The 12,919-nt window shown below is 40.0% G+C and overlaps 1 protein-coding gene across 1 annotated transcript in view; it reads left to right on the top strand.

Annotated features, from left to right (window-relative positions):
* Positions 1-12,919, top strand: part of SLC35F1 (solute carrier family 35 member F1) — a 402,967-nt gene that overhangs the window by 367,168 nt on the left and 22,880 nt on the right. The gene's annotated exons all lie outside the window — the stretch shown is intronic.

The following is a 12,919-nucleotide window of genomic DNA, read 5'->3' as shown; positions in this document are numbered from 1 at the left end:
GAGATATTACAAAGCAGTTGCAGTTAATCTGTCAGCCCTAAAGGAAAGAAGAAATCATTTAGTCCAAAGATAGCAGTCTCTTGAAGTGTAAGACTCTACCCATATCCTCAACCAAGATAGGCATGACTTGACTGGCTATGGTCCCCTGAACTAGGCTATCAGATGCTGTCTTTTAAATGCTATACTAACTGATTCATTAACAACTGACTAGAATTGGTATATGAGAAGAAACCCACTTGCCATTCCTTAACTAGTCCTATAACTAGTCAGCAGGGATTATGACAAATGTGAAATGGGACAAGTATGGGATATCCAAGGGCTTCCCAGTTAGCACTAGTTTTAAAGAACCTGCCTGCCAATGCAGGAGACGTAAGAAACTTGGGTTCGATCCCTGAGTTGGGAAGATCCCCTGGGGAAGAAAATGGCAACCCATTCCAGTATTCTTACCTGAAAAATCCCATGGACAGAGGAGCCTGGTGGGCTACAGTCCATCGGGTCGCAAAGAGTAGAACACGACTGACATGACTTAGCAAGCACGCACGGGACATCTAACACATAAGACCAAACTAGGACAGGCAAAAGGAAAGAGGTATTGCTATGGCCACTTCTAGCCAAGTGCCTCATCAGTGGCATTATAGTTAATATCACCTTCTCACATGTTTGGTCAGCGGAGGGGGCATCTTAGTGGGCTGGGCATCTTCACTCAGGTCACACTGGGTTGGGAGGTTCCCAGAGAAGTGCTGAGCTGGAGCAAGTATATACTTCAGAGGTCCAGAGGCAAAGCAGCAGAAGCAAATCGTCAGAAATATTACCGTGCTAAGCCAAATCATAGCCAAGAAACAGACTGGGAAGAGCAGACACAGGTGGGAAGGAGGTCACTAATAGGGTTGGCAGCTGCGAGGACCAGAAGCAGATCTGGAAGAGGAAAGGTGGAGAAAGTGGCTGTGGCAGCAGATAAGAGATAAAATGCTGAAGTCCCTGCTTTACTTGGAACCTTCTGCCCAGCCTTGAGGCAACAATGGCAACTTCAAGAAACTGTGTATTGTTGGATAGCATTGATACATTGTTAGTAATTCGTTTTCTCTGTATGGTGCAACCTCTAAGTCTTGAGTGCACCCTGGTTCTCATAAGGGTAAAACGCAAAATCACAGCATGTTCCTCCCACTGCTCCCCACCACAGTGCTGGGAGCACCCCTTTCCCTCAGAATCACCCCCAAGCAACCCCCAAGCTGGGGTCTCACCAGCACAGCGCAGTGAATGCCGTTTTTCTTCTCTCCTCTACAACTAAGCATCCACATCTAATCCATTCCTCAGCTTGAGTTCCAATCTCAGCACTTCCTCCTGTAATCCTCTTTATAAACTCTTGAACAAGAAGAATCCCTTTCATCCTCCTTAAAGGAAGATGACCGAAGCATATTGTTTTTATTCAGGACTGCTGTCAGCTCTTGGGCAGTCCAGATCCAGCTCAGCTCTCAGCATCCCTCACGGCAGTGCTCAGAAAGTCTGCTTTCACCAGGGGAACTGCTAAAAATGCAGATTCCTGGTCCATAGCCCCGGGGCCACAGAATCAGTATCTGGGAATCTTCCGGGGGAGTCTGCTGCCAGTGAGGCTGATGTTCTCTGAATGTGAGAACAAATACCTGGAAGGGGTACCTGAATAGTGTTTGTGCCTGCTTGAGTCTGTCACTCTTCACACTTCACTTCATTTGGTTAGACTTGGGGCTCTCTACATAAACAAACATCAGGAACTGAGAAGGTTGATGAACCAGGTAAATTCTAACCCTTCAAAGTCCATCTTCTTCACTTAACCATTTATGTTACTGCTAACCTAGGAGAAGTAACTCAGGGGAAGAGGAGGTCACGTGGTACCTCTCATCATGCCATCAGAAGGGAACTTGTGTTATCTGAAAATGATATTTCTGGATTCACCATTTTGGAGGAGTCCTAGAAGTTTTTAAATTCTTAAAACAATGCTTTGCACTATACACATGTATTTGGTTACAGTTTAACAGATAAATTCCCTTAAGGCAAAATTGGTTCAACACAATAGGTGTTTTCTCTATTTAAAATTCATTCCTATTATTTTTTTAAAAATCAAACTTTCAAGACAAAGTTATAGATTCATAATTTTGAATCTATAAGTTTTAAGAAATAAAACGAGAATTCCCGTTTACCCTTTATCTGGTTTTGCTCATTGGTGACGTCTTGCAAAACTGTGGTACAGTATCAGGATATTAACACTGACCCAGTTAAATTAACAAACAGAACATTTCCATCCCCCACACGTGTCCTTATTGCCTTTTTATAACCATATCTGCTTATTGCTCACTCACCTCATTAACACCTTGAAACCACAAATGTATTCTCCATTTCTCTAAATTTGTCACTTCGAGAATGGCATGTAAATGGAGTAATACAGTATGTAACCTTTGGGGATCGACTCTTTTCACAGTGTAATTTTTCAGCATAATCATCTGAAGATTCATCCAGATATCTATATCAGTAGCTCATTCTATTTTATTGCTGAGTACTATTCCATGGCACGGTTATACCAAAATTTATTTAACCACCGACTCAGTGAAAGACTCTGGGTTTTTTCTGTTTGAGGCTATTACATATGAAGCTGCTATGAACACACATGTACAACTTCTTGTGTGAACAAAGTTCTCTTTTCTCTGAAATAAACACCCAAAAGTACAATTACTGGGCTTGTGGTTCTCCCACTTTGTGGTTGTGTTTTCATTTTCTTGTTAGTGTTCTTGGAAGCACAAAAGTTTTTAATATTGATGAATTCCAATTTATCTATCTGTTATACTTTTAAGGGGCTTCCCACGTGGTGCTAGTGGTAAAGAACCCACCTGCCAAAGCAGGAGACTTTAAGAGACGCAGGTTCGATCCCTGGGTTGGGAAGATCCCCTGGAGGAGGGCATAGCAGCCCACTCCACTATTCTGACCTGGAGAATCCCATGGACAGAGGAGCCTGTCGGGCTACAGTCCATAGGGTCTCAAAGAGTCAGACACGACTGAAGCATCTTAGCGCACACACACACATACTTTTAAAACCACAAAACGAAACAATTCAAGCCCAAGTTCAATTGGTCTTGAACCAATTCAAGACTTCCCAGGTGGTTTCAGATACCACTTCTCTCCAGGGTTTAGTAATGACTGCCAGTTGCCTCACAGTATCTGCCCTAAGGAGATGGTTAAAAGTCACAGTCGACAGAGTCCAAAAGTCTGTTCTGTACATCTGTGTCTCTTTTTCTGTTTTGCATATAGGGTTATCGTTACCATCTTTCTAAATTCCATATATATGCATTAGTATACTAATTAGCCTCCAACTAATAAAAATAAATGGAAAAAAAATAAAAATTTCAAAAAAAAAAAAAGTCACAGTCTAAGGAAGAGAAGATTCATTTCAGGTCAGGGTGTCTTTATTTAGAGTGTAGTGTTGAAGAGAGCTTAAAGTGGTACCCCTCAACCTTGATTACATGTTGGAATCACCTGGAGAGTTTTTTAAATACTGATGCTTGGGTCCCACTCACTGATTCTGTATTTTGGCAGTTGGCAGTGCAGCCTGGGCTTTAGATTTGTTAAGACCCCTCCCCAGTTGAGATGGCTGGATGACATCACCAACTCCATGGACATTGAGTTTGAGGAGTTTGAGCAAACTCTGGGAGATGGTGAAGGACAGGGAAGCCTGGCTGGCTGCAGTCCATAGGGTCACAAAGAGTTAGACATGATTTAGTGACTGAACAACAATTGATCTTGGTGTGTGACCAGAATTGAGAGTCATTTGTTCAGAATTACTGTATGTGGCTGCAAGCAGGTGGCACCAGGACCAGAGGGTGAAGGTTATAAGATTGTAGTGAAACAGAAAAAGACCTTGTTAATAGTTAGTCATCTGAAAGTGGAATAAACTGTCTTGGGAGTCCCCCTCACTGGAGGAAGTGGGACAAGAATGTGAGATGGGTGACAGCGGGGTTCAGGATGGGGAACACATGTACACCCATGGCTGATCCATGTCAATGTATGGCAAAAACCACCACAATATTGTAAAGTAACTAGCCTACAATTAAAAAAAAAAAAAAAGAATGTGAGATGGTTACTGTGGAGGGGACTCACTCTTCAGTTCTGACAATTAATCCGTGACCTCTGGATCTCATTTAGTTTTACTACAGTCTGCCGTTAGAGTTTATTCTTTCAGCTCATCATGATGTCTTTGAACAACCTTTGGTCTGGTTATAAATATCTACCAGTTGAGAGAGAAGGGCTTTTTGCTCACAGATGTTGCTTACCCAGGCAGAACTAAATAATTAAATGAAGCTCTCCTGCCCTACATTGATTATTTGCTTTTTTCTTGCTTTCTATCCTTGGAAAAAATCCATTCCCTTCCCCGCCCACCAGTCCACTGTCTGCAGCTTCTCTGCCTCTTGTGCTGACTGGGCAATAAATCCCCACATCTCAAGGAAGCAAAGGACTTAATTCTGAATTTGGTTGTCTACATGGTAATAGAGTTCTTTCAGACTCTAATTTTATGAGACTTTTGAGAAGTGGTCATGTTTCTCTTCTTTATTACACCAATGCTATGGAATCCAGAACAGTAAATCCACAGCAATCCTTGGAAATTACAGGAGATGAGCTCTGCTGGACCTCAGAGATTCCCTAAAACCAAACCTAGGAAGAGATTTGCATGGGAAGTTTTCAAGTTGATGGTGTCATGGCTTTTCAAGGTCAAAGCTTGACCAGTTATGAACTCTCTCCCCTTATTTACTGAACACAAAAACCCTTTTGAAATTGAAGGAGTATCCCTATGATGGCTGTAACAAATTAGCATGTACGTAGTAGCTAAAAACAACACAGATTTATTGCCTTACAGTTCTAGAGGTCAGAGACTTCACTGGTGGCTCAGACAGTAAAGAATGCCTGCAATGCAGGACACCTGCATTTGATCCCTAGATCAGGAAGATCCCCTGGAGAAGGGAATGGCAACCTACTCCAGTATTCTTTCCTGGAGAATTCTATGGACAGAGGAGCCCGGCAGGTTATAGTCCATGTGGTCACAAAGAGCCAGACATGACTGAGCAACTAACATTTTCACTTCAATGAAGGTCAGAAGTCTCACCGGGTTGAAATCAAGTTAGCAGAGCTGTGTGGTTTCTGGAGACTCTAGGGGAGAATCTGTTTCCTAGTCCTTTCCAGCTTCTGGAGGTTAACTGCATTCCTTGGCTCGTGGCCCCTCCCTCCATCTTCAAATCCAACACTGCAGCATCTTCAGATCTGACTCTGCCATTCTTGCGTTCCCTTATAAGGACTCAAGTGATTATATTGGACCCACCCAGATAATCCAGAATAATGTCACCATCTCAAAATGCTTAACTTCATCACATATGCAAAGCCCCGTTTTACCACGTAAGGAAATATATTCACAGCTTTCAGGGATTAGGATGTGAACATTTTGGGGAGTCGATTATTCTGCCTGCTGCAGGAGGCCCATTAATAACTTACCCCAAGACAAGTAAGGGTACATTGGCTTCAAGCTGGACCACCTGGGACATGCGAATGTGCTCTTTGGAAGCTGATTCTGGGCAGTGAAGCCACCCTCCACCTATCTATACACACTGTGCTTTGCTGAATTTCCCAGCTTCTTTTTAAAGTAGTTATGTTGCCTGCTGATATGTGACTTTAAGGAAGAAAACACTACATCAGGTGGTGAGAAAATGAATTGGGTGGGAATATTACTTCAGTGTCTACTGTGTCAAGCATGAATTCAGCTGTCTGGTGTGGCAAAATGAGCTTGGGCTGCAAAGCCAAAGGAGCCTAGGTTTAACTTGTGGTTTCTCTTTATTATTTAAGTGTTTTGATCCAGTTATTTATTCTCTCCAAACTTCAAGGTGATTAGACTTTCCTTAGGGAGCCTTTGAAGGCTTTACATAATTTTTGAATGGTGACCAGTGGTGATGTATTTCTCTGAGTGAAAGTATATAGTTCAGGATTAGTAATCTCTCTCTCATTCAATTTTTAGGATGCTGCTCTTAAACAGTCAGATTTTATAACTGGATATGTAGCTTTAAACAATTTTGTTTGAGATTTTTCTTATTCCTTATCTGAAAAGGCAGAACTGGATCTCATGCATAAAATTTTTTTAAATATTATATTAGTCATTTTCAACTGACTTCCTTGATTCCTTCATTACAGTAGAATTTTTAGATGATACCCATAAATTTAAAAAATTCAAATGTTAAAATAAAATATCAATCATTCTTTCATGATATGCCATTATGTACTGAACATTCTTCAGGAAAAAAAGTAGCCAGTGTTGAACATATAGGATATTCCCTTTTGCCTGATATTTAAAATAGAAAATGGCTTACTTCACTTCATCCTGCTATTACCTTATCAAGGCTTGATATTGCCACAGAACTGCTGTAATGGTTAAACTTGAGAGTAACTTCATAAGAGGTGATTATTTTTGTAGCTTTATCAAAATAAATTAAAAAATTGATAGAGAAAAAAAATGAACACTGTAAAGTCTAAGTCCCCTTTGAAAATACTCCGCTTAGTCCATTGGCTTACCTCGTTCCCCAGATGGAGCGGCATAAAGCCACAGGCGATTCTAATGCAAGAGTAATATTTCAGGAAAGTAAGGGCTTCATAGAAGTTACACACTTACATCAGGAAGATGTTTATACCACCCAAAAATTCACTACTGAGAAAGGGAGAGTCTTCAAAACCATTTGTCCAAGAAGGCCACTTTATTCTGGGTAATGTGATTCCTATGAATCACATTTAGAAGTTTATCTGTATGTTTAAGTCTCTTTTTTTTTTTTTTATGTAAACAATTTAGTGTTTTTTTTTATGAAATGCTTTTTTATTTTTTTTCCCATTTATTTTTATTAGTTGGAGGCTAATTACTTTACAATATTGTAGTGGTTTTTGCCATACATTGACCTGAATCAGCCTTGGATTTACATGTATTCCCCATCCCGATCCCCCCTCCCACCTCCCTCCCTACCCCATCCCTCTGGGTCTTCCCAGTGCACCAGCCCTGAGCACTTGTCTCATGCATCCAACCTGGATGCATTTTAAACCACATTTTAAACACATTTTTAGTCTCATTTTTAAACACACTTAGAACTTTATTGGTATGTTTTAGTCTCGTTTTTAAACCAGCTTAATTTTTTGTAATTTCCATGAGTTATTTTTGACAAATAATCAGAAAAGTTTCTTACATCGTCAACTGACTATTCAAGCAATCCAGATTACATCCTATGAGGACAGGTGTCAAGCTCCCTGATTCAATCTGACCCTCTCTGTCAGTCACTAAAAATTACCCCCCAACATGTGCCGGTTTCTCTTACTGGTTTTGTTGTTGTTGTTATAGGAGACTTGGCGAGTAAAGTTTAATAACTCTGAATGTAGGGCTAATTTTATAATTTATTGTTATGCACTAAATTTAAAAGAACTTCATTCAGCAAATGTTTGTGTGTTCTATGCCTGCTATGCTCCAAGCACTGTTTCAACTCTTAACTCTTTATTTATAAATAAAGGTGACAAGAACACCAAAAATCACCAGGCGGATTAATGCAAAGGATGAGATTCCAAACCACTGAAACTTGAATAGACCAGCAATTTCAAGCATCCTTAACATCTGAGTTTCAGTGCCAGAGTTTGCAGAGATTGCATCAAGAGTGTAATCTTTCATTAGCCATGGATCTGAATCTGCAGCCAAGCAACCCTGTTGATCCTTGGCGACAGTAAGCAATTTCAGTAATGGAACTGCACTTGAAAAGCTGGGGCAGGCAGCTCCAGCCCATTGCAACCAATAAGCATAAAGCAATACTGCACATCTTATTTAGAAAAATACCCACATATGTGACCAGTTATATTTCTTTTTGTAAGAACAGCATCTTAAAAGGCTGTGAATTTTAAGTTCATTATCCCTGATGCAATTATAAATGGTAGATTTAAAAACCGACACAGCCTTTATGACTTCGTATTTTTTTTAAACTGTGACTGGTGAGTAGAGAATTGGAGAAACCAGCATCACTGAGGCATCAAAGTGTTTCACATGAAATAGCAGATAGTGAGAGCAGTGAATGTTTAGACTTCGTTTCCCTCTGCCTGAAAACTCAGTATAGTGTCTCCTAAGGTTTCTATCTTGCTGAATTAGAGCAAGTGCTCTCAAGGGTGGGAGGGAGGGCTCACCAGGCGGCCATTCGGGAGCCCAGGTTCCTTCCATCTTGTGGCTCTGCCATCCTCTGGAGCAAGGATCAAATACTATGAACTGTGAGCCAGCCTCCCATTTTTGTAAATATAATTTTATTGGACTATAGCCATGTCCATTTCTTTGTATGTTATTCATGGCTGCTTTTGGCCTATAACAGCAGCACTGAGGAGTTGTGACAGGGTCTGTATGACCCAAGCCTAAAATATTTACTGTCTGGCCCCTTAAGAAAAGGGGCTCCTGGGCCAGGCTCTTGCAGTTCTCTTCAGGGCTCTCAGTGAGATAGCCTAGAGACTTTATGGGCTACATAACTTCCTCCTCATTCTATTGGCTAGAACTCAGTCATGTGACCACACTCTATTGCAAGGGAGGCTGGGAAATGTAGTCAACCTGTTTGTGTAGAATGAAAGTAAAAGAGGTTTAGTGAGCAGGTAGCCAGTCTCTGGTGCATTAGCAATTTCCATTTACCAGAAATATTGAAAGGATTAGAGAAGTTGGGGATAAATTGTGAGGGAGATCCAAAATTATAACCAGAAGTCAAAATTCCTGCTACACGAATCTATTCATAAACTCCACATCATAAGCAGATATTTTGAACTCTTCTCATCAGGACAAGCTGTAAGGAAGAACAGAATGAGCTAATAGTGAGGCAGAAGTTTCAAATGGAAAGGCTTGTGGTTGGACTGGAACATAGCCAGGAAAAACCAGCTAGCTGTCTTCCGAGAGAATGTGTGGGGTGTGTTTGTCATCATGGTGCATACCATGGCCCCCTCCTGCATTCTCAGACACCTAATTTTGTCAGCAGACCTGTATGGATCCATCTCTCATGGGTGGGGTCACAGAAACCAGAGCATCAGTTTGCTAAGATAAAGAACAAAGATTGGCTCAGACATTGTCTTGACCAAAGCTGAAACATCACTCTACACATCTTTAGGGGCTACCGTAGATGGGAGATTTTTTTAAAAAGACTATACTTAAAGTTTTGAGAGTTTTTATTTACTTCCCTCTATAAGAGATAATTCATGCTATCCTTTCTTTATTTCCTGACTTCTGTTTCCTGTTTTTATATTGTAATTATTTTAATAGCTAATCTCTATCAATATAGTCTCTGTGTAGTATTTCCATACTTACTACATTTGCTGTACCACCGGTCTCTGAAATGCCAGCTCTTCTTTTCTGAATTCCTCATCTTGATTAATCTCTTATTTGGCTCAGTTTCATCACTGTTCATATCAGGAAGCTGGCATGCATGGTTGTCCAGGCTGCCCACAGTGCAATTTGTTCATTTATGAGGAACATTTTCCAGTAGATGATAGTCAAGTACCTTAAAGAAGGGAGACTATAGTCACTGCAAAAGTGCTATTCAAAAATGGGACAAAATTGCAACGAGACACTGATTAGAAGTTGATATTAATAAGTGGCTTATTCTGTGTTAATTGACAAACACGTACAGCAAATTAAATGGTTTCTCTGCTTCTGTTTACTTCATTCTTTGTACATAACTAAAACTCTTCACTCTTACATTGCAAAACACTAACTTAGCCATACATGTAGTTTCTTCCTTATTTAAATATATTTTAGGCTATTTTTTTTAAAATAAATACATTGTAGACCATTCTGCAGGCCTTCTCATTTAGCAATGTAACTCAGTGTAACTTGAATGTAAATTTTGGCTACTAGTGTCACATGTGGTTCCTTCTTGATGTTTCATGGAACCAGGCACTTTTGAGTAGGAGTAGAGCTGTCTCCCATTGCTCTGGAAGTCTCAGCAGTTATGGATTGTACTGGTGTTGTCTTTGTGCACTAACCAGTCTCAACTTTAAATGAAAGTCCCACCTTGTGTTAGAAATAAGTCCTAAGTTCCCATGATAAGGACCGTGCACATCTCCTTCTCTGCTGCATCCCTGATATGTGGTACAGTGCCTGGCATGGTAGGTGTTTGCAATAATTTATTCAATGTAAGGTTTACTTCTGGGCTTCCCAGGTGGCACTAGTGGTAAAGACACTGCCTGCCAACGTAGGACGTGCAAGAGATGCGGGTTGATCCCTGGGTCTGGAAGATCCCTTGGAGAAGAGCTTGGTAACCCACTTCAGTATTCTTACCTGGAGAATCCCATGGACAGAGAAGCCTGGCAGGCTACAGTCCATGGGGTCACAAAGAGTCCGACACGATTGAGTGACTAACATACAGGAAGTTACAGAAGATTTTGAGTTCAGGCTATGGAGTAAAACTCTGCAGTTGACCCCTGACTTTCCTGTGTTCTTCTAGTGTGGACTTGGACAGTTTCCTTAACCTCTCTATGTCATCCATCCCCTGTAATGGGGATAACAATAGAACCTATTCGTAGACTCTTTGAAGCTTAAAGGAGGCAATATATGCATTTAGCTCAGACACAGGCACATAGTAAGAAAAGCAATGAATGTTAACTGTTATCACTTTATGAACATAAACATAATAAAGCTACAGATAAAGTTATATACAAGTTATATACCATTGTATGTACGCACAGGTTAACTTGACAATAAAATAGATCATTTCTAAGTGACAGATCTCTTTACAGATCAGTGAGTTCTCACCATCTCCCTCAAAACTATATATTAAGAGAAACATATAGATGAGTATATCAATGCATGGATGTCAAATTTAGGGGATGCCTCTAGATTTTTATTTTTAAAACGTGTTTATATAATAGTAACATAACCCAAAGGTCACATTATTTTCAAGTCTTAAGACATTAGATTACTTAATTTTTAAAAAACTTTAATTTTGTAATGGGGTATAGCCGATGAACAAGCAATGTTGTGATAGTTTCACGTGCTCAGCAAAGGAATTCAGCCATATATATATACACATGTATCCCTTCTCCCCTGAATTCCCCTCCCATCCAAGCAGAGTCCATGTGCTATACAGTAGATCCTTGTTGGTTATTCATTTAAAATATAGCAGTGTATACATGTCCAATAATAGGTACAAAGTTTAAATTAAAAGGGGGAAAATGGGGTTGGGATGGGAAGGGAGATGGGAGGGAGTTTCAAAAGGGAGAGGATATATGTATACCTATGGCTGATTCATCTTGAGGTTTGACAGAAAACAGCAAAATTCTGTAAAGCAATTTTCCTTCAATAAAAAATAAATTAATTTTTTTTAAAAGGGAGAAAAAGAACAAGTGTTAAATGTCTGTCACATTTTTTATAAGCACTTTACGGATTTCAAGTATTATGCAGTTCTGGGAAAATGTAATGATAATTATATAAGATTTTATGATGAAATAACCATTTATTCTTCCATATTGCTGATACTTCTCAGTGATATTTTGGAATTAAAAAGTGAGTTTTGAGTGCTATGTAAGAGAAGGTGACAGCTGTTTATCAGGTTCTGTGGATGAAGAATGTTACCTGCCTTATCAGTAAACAAAGAATGTTGCAGCCATCAAGCTATCAGCCACTATAGTCAAGACTGTGTACCTTAAGGGGATTCAGAATGGAGAAAAACAGGATACTAACCCTAGATAGTTAATGAGCATCTCAAAGGAATGATTTCAATGACCCAAGACTCTTGTATCTTCCCATATATAAATGCTTTATGTATTTATTAAATTCATTAACCTGAGATATTTATTTTTTATTTAATTAGCAGAAATCTTTTGATGTTTACCCAATTTGTTTTTGCAAAATGCCTGTATATCCTGGTTGCCCCCTTACTTCTTCAGAATACTCCCTCTTACAGCTCCCTGAGGACCTGTCTCCTGGGCTTAAGTCCTCAGAAAATTCGCCAAATAAAACATAAGTCTCAACTTACAGGCAGTACATTTTTTTTCAGTCGACAGTACCAAACTCCTTATTTAGGAAAAAAAATTGATGAGCCATGAAAACCATACAATGATTTCTTCCTTGACAGTTGCTACATCAAAATATTCTTCATGATAAAGTTATTTCGTTTTTCTGTCTCTCCTGCCACTACCAGGGGCAAGTGAGAGAAGAGAATGAGAAATTCCAATATGGTAGCATGGGTGTGATCACTCATGTCCAACTCTCTGCGACCCCATGGGCTTTACCCTCTAGGCTCCTCTGCCCATGGGATTTTCCAGGCAAGAATACTGGAGTGGGTAGCCATTTCCTTCTTGAGGGAATCTTCTCAATCCAGGGATTGAACCCACATCTCCTGCATTGTCAGGCAAATTCTTTGGCACTGAGCCATCAGGAAAGCCCAATGCGGTTGCAGGAAATTTCATTTTTCATTTTGTCAAGGGGTTTCCCCCTCCTGCAGCTGGGATGTTTCTTGATGATTGTTCATGTCTATGAATTGAGAAAGAACAACTTCCAAATTCATCAATAATCTATTAAACTTGTTCTAAGATATATTAAATTAAATTCTACCCCATGCAGTAAGAGATATGGATTGCCCTAGAAGCTTGGATATAGGGAATGGAAGAAACAAAAAGAATTATATTGCAATGCAGTTAACCATTGCAATGCAGTTAGGAGATGGGAAGAGAATTGGGTAGAATGTCAAGGCCTCTGGGCACTGTGTCAGCTGTCACTGCAAGATGGAGCCCTAGGTTCTCTGCTAGACCTTCTCACACCTCCCGCTTCCTCAGCTCCAAGTAGTTCATCATGGAGCTCCATGCTTCTCTGAGGGACTAGTTTTCTGAAAATCAAATGAGATGGTATACATGAAAATACTTTGGAGAAAGT

This window comes from Dama dama, chromosome 28 (genome assembly GCF_033118175.1).
Source record: "Dama dama isolate Ldn47 chromosome 28, ASM3311817v1, whole genome shotgun sequence".
Lineage (NCBI taxonomy): Eukaryota > Metazoa > Chordata > Mammalia > Artiodactyla > Cervidae > Dama > Dama dama.
Note: the sequence above shows the minus strand (reverse complement) of the source record. Positions and strands in the feature narration are given on the sequence as shown.